The sequence below is a fragment of the Sus scrofa genome, chromosome 1 (genome assembly GCF_000003025.6).
Source record: "Sus scrofa isolate TJ Tabasco breed Duroc chromosome 1, Sscrofa11.1, whole genome shotgun sequence".
Taxonomy (NCBI): Eukaryota; Metazoa; Chordata; class Mammalia; order Artiodactyla; family Suidae; genus Sus; species Sus scrofa.
This window is the reverse complement of record NC_010443.5, coordinates 254,371,830-254,382,145: the sequence shown is the minus strand read 5'-3', so window position 1 is coordinate 254,382,145 and position 10,316 is coordinate 254,371,830. Positions and strand designations below refer to the sequence as shown.

The window sequence follows — 10,316 nt, the reverse complement described above, 5'->3', positions numbered from 1 at the left end:
GACTCCGGTGGTGTGTCTATACCAAGGGTCTTGAAGGGTGGGAGAGCTGGAGGCAGGAGGAGATGCATGAGATGATGTGAGAACTGGCTGGAAGCTGTGTGGGGACCATGGGAGTGGGGGTGGGACAGGAACCATAGAATTGTCAACAGGAATGGGACAGTCTCTCGTTTCAGGGCTGCAATAATAATGATGTTAAATAACTGTATTCACTAAATCAACTGCCCCCTTTCATCGCTGCATCCCCAGGGGAGACTGAAATGCTCTGAGTTAATATCTAAAAGGAAAAAAAAAATGGAACTCAAGGATCAAACAAATTTTTGATGAGAGAAGTGTTATTTCTACCAAGCTAGGACATCAAAGCCTGTGAATGGTGCTTTTTAGGTAATATTAAAGTGGGCTCTAAATAATGTTTGAATATTTCTCCGCTTTTCCCAGGGATCACAGACAATTTCTCTTAGAGGAAGAACACCAATGATGCCCGAAGCCAGCCTCCTCTCCAGGAGGACCTGTGGGTTTTCCTGGGAATGGAGCACTTGTATAAATATGGCTTAAATTTCATTTTGCATTTAGCAGCCCCAGCATTAAAATTTATTGTTCTAGGCATACGTGCATTTCTGTAGATTAAACTGGCTAAAAGTCTGACAAACACTTCAGCTGTGTTTTGACAGTCCCAGTCACACAGATGGCCCTTGCATCAGCAGATGTACTGTATCAAGGCAGTCACATATCAAGGGAGTTTCTGAAAAGCAAATGCCATTTCTGCATTGATTCCTATTATTAAATGGTGGATGACTTTCCCATCTACTTGCAACAGCTAGTTTTTGCTGTGTAACAAACCACTCCGAGACCTAGTGGCTTGTAATAACCATTTTATTTTTGCTCATGAGTCTGTGGGCCAACCAGACAGTTTTGAAATTAGCTTGGGCAGGGGGGCAGGTGGTTGGGGGCTGGAGGGCCTGGAATGGCCTCCCTCGCATACTTGCCAGATTGAGCAGGGGAAACTAGCCATGAGTCTCTGTCCAATCAGCAGGATAGAGCAGAATCACATTATCTTAGTTTTTGGGTTCCCAAGTGTCCTTTTCAAGTCTCTGCTTCTGCCACATTTGCCAATGCCCACTGAGCAAGCAAACCACATGACCACGCCCCTATTCCCACATCCCCGTGTGGAGAAAGAGTCTCCTCTTAGATTAATATCATTTTGCAGATGGATAAAGTTGTAGGGAAGGGATGGGAGGGATTTCTGGCCATTATGTGATCAATCATAACCCTCCTCCTCAAATAAAGATGCCCAGAATATTTTAATGGACTCTGTGCCAGACTCTGTGCTGGGATCTTTCTCTCTCATTTAATCAGAAAAATTATGTAACTTTCTTAAGGTCACACAGCTAGTCATTACTGGAGCCAAGATTCAGTCTCAAGACTGAGACTAAATCTTATGCTGTTTTCCACTACTCCTTTCTGTCTACTAGCTACAGAGTTGAATTTGTCATTTTGGGATCTGGGAGGCACATTTTTATTTTTTCATTTTTTTATTTTTATTTTTTTGCCTTTTCCAGGGCCGCACCTGCAGCATGTGGAGGTTCACAGGCTAGGGGTCCAATTGGAGCTGTAGCCGCCAGGCTATGCCACAGCCACAGCAACGCAGGATCTGAGCTGTGTCGGGGAACTACACCACAGCTCATGGCCACACCAGATCCTTAACCCTGAGCGAGGCCAGGGATCGAACCCAAAACCTCATGGTTGGGAAGCACATTTTTTTTTTTCTAAACTTTTCACTGTGTTCTGGTCAGTTATTTTCTATACTATTTTCTCTATTGTTAGTTATTCCACCTCCGCTTGCTTACCTCCAGTGATTGGGAGCTCGTTATCTATCTTGACAGCCTAATTAACATTGAAAGCGGAATCTATTGCAAAACTCCAAGTCAAAACAAGGTGCTGGGAGTTCCTGTAGTGGCTCAGTGGTTAACGAATCTGACTAGGAACCATGAGGTTGCCGGTTCCATCTCTGGCCTTGCTCAGTGGGTTAAGGGTCCAACATTGCTGTGAGCTGTGGTATAGGTCGCAGATGTGGCTCGGATCCTGCGTTGCTGGCTCTGGCGTAGGCTTGCAGTTACAGCTCCAATTCGACCCCTAGCCTGGGAACCTCCACGTGCTGCGAGAGCAGCCCAAGAAATGATGAAAAGACAAAAAAAAAAAAAAAAAAAAAAAAAAAAAAAAAGCTGAAAAATCTGGATGGGAATGAGGGGAATTGACAGGTGAAGTTTTAAGTTTCTTTTCTGTTCTGAAACCTACAGTTTATCTTTTTTGAGTGCTTGTTTTTGTAATTGTGGTTATCTTTGTTCCATATCCTTTGGAAAATTCAATTTTCATGGAAAGAACCAACACAGGAAATTTTTGATTCACTCAAAAAACTTTTGAGTTTTTTTTTTTTTTCCTGAAATAAAATGAAGAGAAAAAAATGTTTCAAAAGCCTTATAAAGCAAAAGTAATGATAACTACCTCCTTGGAAATCCTAAGGCTGTTCACTGCGACTGTCTCTGATAGACTGTATTCTGGGAAGGCGGGGGCTGTGTGCGGGACATGATGTTCACGGAATCATTCATTCATTCATTCATTCATCAAACACCGAAAAGAGTTTACTATATTCCAGACACTCTCTCAAATAAACTGGGGGTGGGGGGTAATTAATTTACACAGCCCTTACTCAAGGCTTTCAGAGTCTAGAAGAGAAATAAGGCAGAGGATTCTGACCTGAGGGGAAAAAGTGCCAGGGACCTGTTAAAGGCACAAAGTGCAACAGGAGCTGGGGGTTGGGGAGGGGGTGATCATATCCAGGGAGGGTCCATTCTGGGTCCTTTCCCTCTTCTGAAGGCAGAAAACTGCTCTTTTTTTTGTCTTTTTAGGACCGCACTGGCAGCATATGGAGGTTCCCAGGCTAGGGGTCGAATCGGAGCTATAGCTGCCGGCCTACCCCACAGCCGCAGCCATACCAGATCTGAGCCGCTTCCGCAACTGACACCACAGCTCAAGGCCAGGGATCGAACCCGCAACCTCATGGTTCCTAGTCGGATTCCTTAATCACTGAGCCACAACGGGAACTGCCCGAAACTGCTCATTAACTCGCTGCATCAGACATCATTAAACCTAGTTCTTTCGAGCTATCCTTCTCTGCAATGCCCTCCAACAAAAACAGCAATGTGAAACCTTGAAAGTCAAGATTTTCTATGCAAATTCAAAACTCAAAAGGACTGAGAGATGAGCAAGCCTGTGGTCAGCCTCCCGCGAATGGAAGGAGCCGTTCTGGGTGGTGGCGATGTCAGGCAAATCAGTAACAGAGCCAGGGCACTCCTCGGGCTTCTCTAACTTCCTCCCTGCAGATGGTTTCAGATGTTCTCTCAATAAAAATTACCACTGGGCAAACACAAATAAACTTAACGGATTTAACTGACAGAGTTAAACAAGCAGAAGATAGGATTTCTCTTAATGAGAATAAACTACTTGCATATGAAAAAGATTTAAAACTGAGGATCCAATAACTCACCAGAAACTTGGAACAGATTCACAGAACTCGGGGGAAAACAACCACCAGGCAGGAAAACTTCATCTGGAAGTGGGCGCTCTGGAAAGGCAGGGTTGAAGCAGTGGGGGGGCAATGGGAAAGGCAGGGACAATGAGGGGGAGTGGTCCTGCGCTGGACTCCAGCCCCTGCAACTGACTGTCAGACCTGCAGACACCAGTAAAGTGTTTGAAGCAGGGGAGGAGGGGGTGTGTGATCGAATTAAGTCTGTGCTTGTGAAAGATCATTCTGATTCCCTGCATGAGTGGAGGCAAGGGGACTGGGAGGTGAGACGAAGTTTATTAGTAAATCAGAAACCTGTTCGCTGCCACAGTCTTGGGTGAACTTGACTTTCCCTTATCTTGCCAGTTGGCACTTTGCATAATAATGCCTCTTTATCAGAGTTTGTGTAAAGATTCGATGAGGTAGTACTCAGGGACTCCTTATTCATTTAGCAAATTTCCTAAGAATCTACTATGTGCCAGGTGCTGTTCACACCACTGGGATACAGTGGTGAACAAGACTGATATGGTCCTGCTCTTGCAGTTATGTTCTAGTGGATCTTGGACTCTAATATAATTATCTGAATTTTTTGCCTGAAAAAGCTTCTTGTAATTGCCTGAATTTTTTTAAATTGCAATGAACAGAAAGCCAACTTGCTTAAGGAATTGATTAAGGAATTGACTGGTTCCAATGGTTCAGTGAGTGATGAGGTAGCCCATTGAAGCTGAGGAAGAGCTGTAGGGACCAGGAATAAATTCCAAACCACCACAACTGTATCTGTCTCTTGTCCCTGTCTTGCTGCAGGTTGGCTTCCTTCTCTCCTGTTACAGAGAGGCCTTCCCAATGTGATGGGGATATGGCCACCAGCAGCCCCAGCTTAGCAACTCCAAAAAAGTACTTTCTGCTTTCAGCATCTTCATAGCAATCCAGAGAAATTTCCTCCAGACTCTGCTTGGGTCACCTTCCCACCTTTTGAGCTCATTCATCATCATTACTAAGAAGATGGAGAAGCGTGATTGGCCAGGCTTGGATCATGTGGCCAATGGCTGGGTTCTACTGTGCACCGTAATCAATGGCTCTACCAGAAACATATGAAGAGAATCAGGAAGGTTCCTCAATAGGAGGGAAGCAAGGAGACAAAAACAGCATATGTCCCACCATGAAAGGTACTTAACCTAAAGCCTGGGAGATAGTAAATGTGATTAGGAGTAGCCCAAAGTTGTGATTGTACTCAATAAGCCCTGAGAGAAAACTCAGATTTTCTTCATCTGTTTTGCTTACTGGGGAAACTGAAGCTCAGAGAAGGAAAGGTTTATCTTAGGAATAAGTCTTCCTTATCCAGTTGGTAATCTCAGATTTTCCCTTTTAACTAGCTGGTTTACCTGCAGTGAGCTACCACCTTCTGAGTTAATTTATCTCATCCCCAGATGGGGCCACCGATAGCCACCCAGTGATGCTTCCAAGGACACTGTAGGATTAAGTAATGCTGACTACAGCACACAAATATAAGGCAGAAAATTAGTACTGGCAGCTGTGGCTGAGTCTGGTTCACAGATGTTTTGTTTGGCTCATCCAATGTTTTTAAAGAGTTGAGCCAACATTTAATAATTGGAAGATTTTTACATTAAAAATGCAGATTTCTGGCTTCTCTTGAAAAAAAAAAAAGTCAAGAAATCTGACAACATCAGATCTGAATTCCCACATGGCAGCCATCAGGTGGAACTGAATAGCAACTGCCCCTTTGAACAAGGTACAAGTTCTCCATTGCTCCAGTTCGCCACAGTCCCCACCACTCCTTATTGTCCCTAACACTGATGCCAAAGTGCAGCCATCATTTATCACTGTGCTTGCCCTGTTGTTTTTTCCATAGTAGGGAAATACTTTCATTTGTCTTCCAAAATGGAAAATCAATAGAACTGAAGGATCAGCATTTCAGCTTGTGAGTATTGTCATATAAGATTATTATTTTTAATATGCCCTTATTTCCCCACCAAGAGAACAATAGTTGAGCATGGCAATAACCTTTCTGGACATAATAATAGCAAGAAATTTCCCAGTACTTACTATATGCCAGATACCATTTTAAGGACTTCACATATGGCATTTCAGTGGCTCCTCAAAACAATTCTATAAAGTGGGTCCTAGTAGTACTCTCATTTGTGAATGAGGAGACTGGGGCACAGAGAGGTTAAGTAACTGGCCCAAGGTTAGCATCACAGGGATCCGAACCTAGGCTGACTCCAGAGTCGAGGCTCTCAACCATTAACTCTACTAAGATTGCTGGTGCTAGTGCCCATGTGTGGGAGTGAACAGAGACAAGCACACTTGTGCGTATTCACATATATAAGCTATAAGGCTGTGGGTTGTAAGGGTAAGGTCAGAGGATGCCTGAATAGAAAGGACCAGGAATATCGTGAGGTGAAGAACTGAATTCTGCTCTGGTCTTAATCATGAGTCTTACTTCTCACTTGGGCCACTGCTCCATCCTTTGATCCTCAGTTTCCCATCTCTAAAATCAGGTGAAGGCTTTGGACTAGATGATCTAAATTGCCTCCCAACTCTACTGTTCTGTGGTTTTCTGACTTTCTCCCCTTTCTTTCAATCTGTTACCTGGAGATGAACCATGGCCAAGTCAAAGCCATGTGCCAGCTTGGAAAAGGCAGGGAAGCTCTGTCCAAGCCTGCATCTCCATTTTAGGCTGTACCAGTGACCAGAGGGTACCATTCACTATGGGAGAGGGCTACCATTGCAAATTCTTAGCAGCTGGAGCCCCCTGATAGGCTGCCAAACTTCCAGTGGCTTGCCAGCTTCTCCCTTGGGTTTCTCTTGGAAAACGGGAAGGTATGTTCCTTAGCTGCTTGGCTCCTGCTTGCAGGGAATGGCAAGAGTAATGGCCCAGCAGTCTGGATACCTGAGACTTATTTCTAGCCCTTGCAGGTGACTTAACACCCCATCAATGCTCTTTATTTCCTGTGTGACTTGCCCGCTTTGAATTGAGTTTCCTCACTTACCTTGCTTTATCAGTTTTAAAGTGCGCCACAAAAAGAAGAGATGATTGGCCTATTTGCGCAGAAGCCAGTGTCCCCTGAAACTGTGATTGGGACCATGGACCACATAGAGAGAGGTCTACAGAGTGAGGAAGGGTAAAACCAGAGGAGATGGAACACCAGGCCCATAGCTAGACCTTCTGGGAGAGAGAGCCTCCAGAAAAGCTGGATTACTGGCATCAACCCTCGAAGAGGGCAGACAATCCCTCCTCCCCAACATGTCCATACTCTAATCCATAGTACCCGGGATACATTAGGTGAAGGTGGCAAAAGGGATGTTACAAAGATAAAGATTACAAGCCTTAAAATAGGAAGACCTCCTGAATTACCCACATGACCCAAACTAACCACATGAGCCCTGGGCAGTGGGTTAAGACTCTGACTACAGGAGCTCAGGTCACTGCAGAGGTGTGGGTTCAACCCCCAGCCTGGCACAGTGGGTTAAAGGATCTGATATTGCCAAAGCCCCATCGTATATCGCAGTTGTGGTTCAGATTCAATCCTCGGCCTGGAAACTTTCATATGCCTCAAATCGGCCATAAAATTAAAAAAAAAAAAAAAGTTGGAGTTCCCGTTGTGGCTCGGCAGTAATAAACCTGACTAGTATTCCATGAAGATTCGGGATCAATTCCTAGCCCTGCTCATTGGGTTAAGGATCAGACATTACCGTAAGCTGCAGTGTAGGTTGCAGATGCAGCTTGGATCTGGTGTTGCTGCGGCCATGGTGTAGACCAGCAGCTGCAGATCAAATTCTGTCCCTAGCCTGGGAATTTCCATATGCCCCAGGTGTGGCTCTAAAAAAAGACCAAAAAAAAAAAAAAAAAAAAAAAAAGTCGAGAGTTTTCTCTGGCTAGACTGGAAAAGATGCAGCAAAATAGTCACAGATATTGGTGGTGTGAGAGGGACTTGACCCACCATTGCCAGAAGGGATCCACAGGAAAGCAGCAAAAAGGAAGGTAGGTATCTCTGACAGCAAAGACCAAGCTCTGGCTGACAGGCAGCAAGGAAATGGGGCATCAGTCCTATAACCACAAGGAACTGAATTCATCCAATAACCTGAATGGGCTTCCAAGCAGAATCTGCCGTGGAGCTTGTGGGTAAGAGCCAAATCCAGCCCCTGCCACGTGAGACTGTCAGCAGACAACCCAACTGGATCTTGTGCTCAGCCTCTGGCCCACAGAACTGTGAGATAATAAATGCATATGCTTTTAAGCCACTAAATCTGTGATAATTTGTTACAGCAGTGCTAGAAATGAATACAGACCACGTGTTGTAAGTTGAGACCAATGAAAGAAAGTGGTGGCATATGGCCTCATGAGGTTCTACATTGTGTGGATAAGTGGCTTCAGAAAAGGACAGCAAAGGACACTGGCTTACTCTTGTTACTCAAGAGTTTGACCTGGAAGGATCAGTTGGACATGGAGGTGAAAGGTGAGGAAGAGCTGCTTCCACAGGGGGGATTTGGTTCCCTGTCCCTAGAGAGCACCTGTGTTAGTGCTGAGCAGAGAGGGGCGTGTCGTGGGAGAGCAAGCTTTGCACACTGGACACGCCCCCAGATTCATGAGCTTGACAAGGAATCAATACCCTTCGTCAGTGAGCACGATAAATGGTTATACTCATGTTTCGCATTTTCATTCTACTTTCTTCACCACCTGAAAGGCCATAGAATCAAAATTGGGATTATAAATGACCAGAAAAAAGAGATTCTTAAAGGATGAAATTCTTCTTTCATAATCACAAAATTCTGATAAACCAAGCCCCTCTGTGACTGTCTCTTTTGTTGCATTTTTATCCCACAAATCTAGGCTGAAAGGGCTTGGAGGGAGCCCAGGGGTTATAGACTTCTGTACTGACTCAGTTCAGGCCAACGAACATGTGCAATACAGGAAGAAAGAGGAAGTGGGATAAGGGCATTTAGAAAATCATGCCGGTTTGATCAGTAGCGGGAGCTGAGAACGGACCCCAGAGAGCCCCGAGCAGCCCCACTGCTGCAGCGGACCTTGTTTCTATCACACCCCAGGAGCAGCCACAGCTGCCGCAGCTGGCCCCAGGCACCATCACCCCAGCCACTAGCAGGAAGGACGAGACCCAGCAGCCGCCTGCTGCCTCTCCCGCCCTCAGTGCTGCAGTCACCAAGCCCAGCATGATGGGCAGTGTCCCTGGGAGGTGCAGCTCAGACATCCTCGCATCTGCGGCTCCTGCCGGCTGGGACAAGAAGGTCATTGCAAAGAAGGTTTGGGAACAGTAAAATGCTTCAGTGGAAGAAATGGATATGGTTTCATCAACAGGAATGACACAAAGGAAGATGTATGTGTACACAGCAGACTGCCATAAAGAAGAACAACCCCAGGAAGTACCTTCGCACCAAAGGAGATGGAGAGACGATGGAGTTTGATGTTGTTGGAGAAGAGGCTGGGGAAGCGGCAAATGTTACCAGCCGTGGTGGAGTTCGGCGCAAGGCAGTAAATATGCAGCAGATGGTAACCATTACAGATGCTCTGCCCATCGCAGGGGTCCTCCACGCAGTTCTCCAAGCAGAACTGCCAGAATAGTGAGAGCAGAGAAATGAATGAGGGATCAGAGTGTGCTCCCCAAGGCCAGGCCCAACAACGCCGGCCCTACATGCCCTATGCAGGCGAAGGTTCTCACCTTATTACATGCGGAGACCCTATGGGCGTTGACCACAGTATTGCAACCCTCCTGCGCTGGGAGGAGTGAAGGAGGGGGCTGACAACCAGGGTGCGGGAGAACAAGGTAGACCAGCGAGACAGAATATGCACTGGGGCTACAGTCCACGATTCCGCAGGGGCCCTGCTCGCCAAAAACAGCCCAGAAAGGATGGCAATGAAGAAGATAAGGAAAATCAAGGAGATGAGACCCAGGGTCAGCAGCCACCTCAACGTCGGTACCACTGCAGCTTCAATTACCTGTGCAGATCCTGGGAAACCTTAAACCACAACATGGCAAAGAGATGACAGATGCTAATCCACCAGCTGAGAATTCATCTGCTCCCAAGGTTGAGTAAAAGGCCTGCTTACCATCTCTATCATCATCCAGTTTAGTCGTCCAACAAGAAGAAATGAATATGAAATTCCAGCAATTAGAAAGGAACAAAAGGAATTCCCATGGTGGCTCAGCGGAAAAGAATCTGACTAGTATCCAAGAGGACTCAGGTTCCATCCCTGGCCTTGCTCAGTGGGTTAAGGATCTGGCATTACTGCGAGCTATGGCGTAGGTGGCAGGCACAGCTGGGATCTGGGGTTGCTGTGGCTGTCGCTTAGGCCAGCAGCTACAGCTCCGATTGGACCCCGAGCCTGGGAACCTCCATATGCCATGGGGGTGCAGCCCTAAAAAGCAAAAAAGAAAAAAAAAAAAGACCTATTTTTTTTCTCAATATGCCTTATCTTTTAAGGTTAAATTTTTAAATTATTTCAAATCTGGTCAAGTTGAGATTTTAAAGAACCTCATTTGTAATTTGCAATAAGAGTTTACAACTTGATTTTTAAAAAGTCAACAAACCTCAAGCACCTGTTAATAAGGGTCTTAAATAACAGAAAATCATGGCAGAGCTGAGGTTTTGTGCCTGTTCCATCACTGACTGGATCTCATCTTGACCGGTGTGTTTTCAAAATAGATTAGCAAGGACTGAAACACACACTCCACTGCCTAGCATTCATACCTTCCTCAGTGTCATTCCTGTCTTGGGCATA

The 10,316-nt window shown here is 45.6% G+C and overlaps 1 pseudogene; it reads left to right on the top strand.

Annotated features, from left to right (window-relative positions):
• On the top strand, positions 8,516 to 9,727 carry LOC100518353 (annotated as a pseudogene).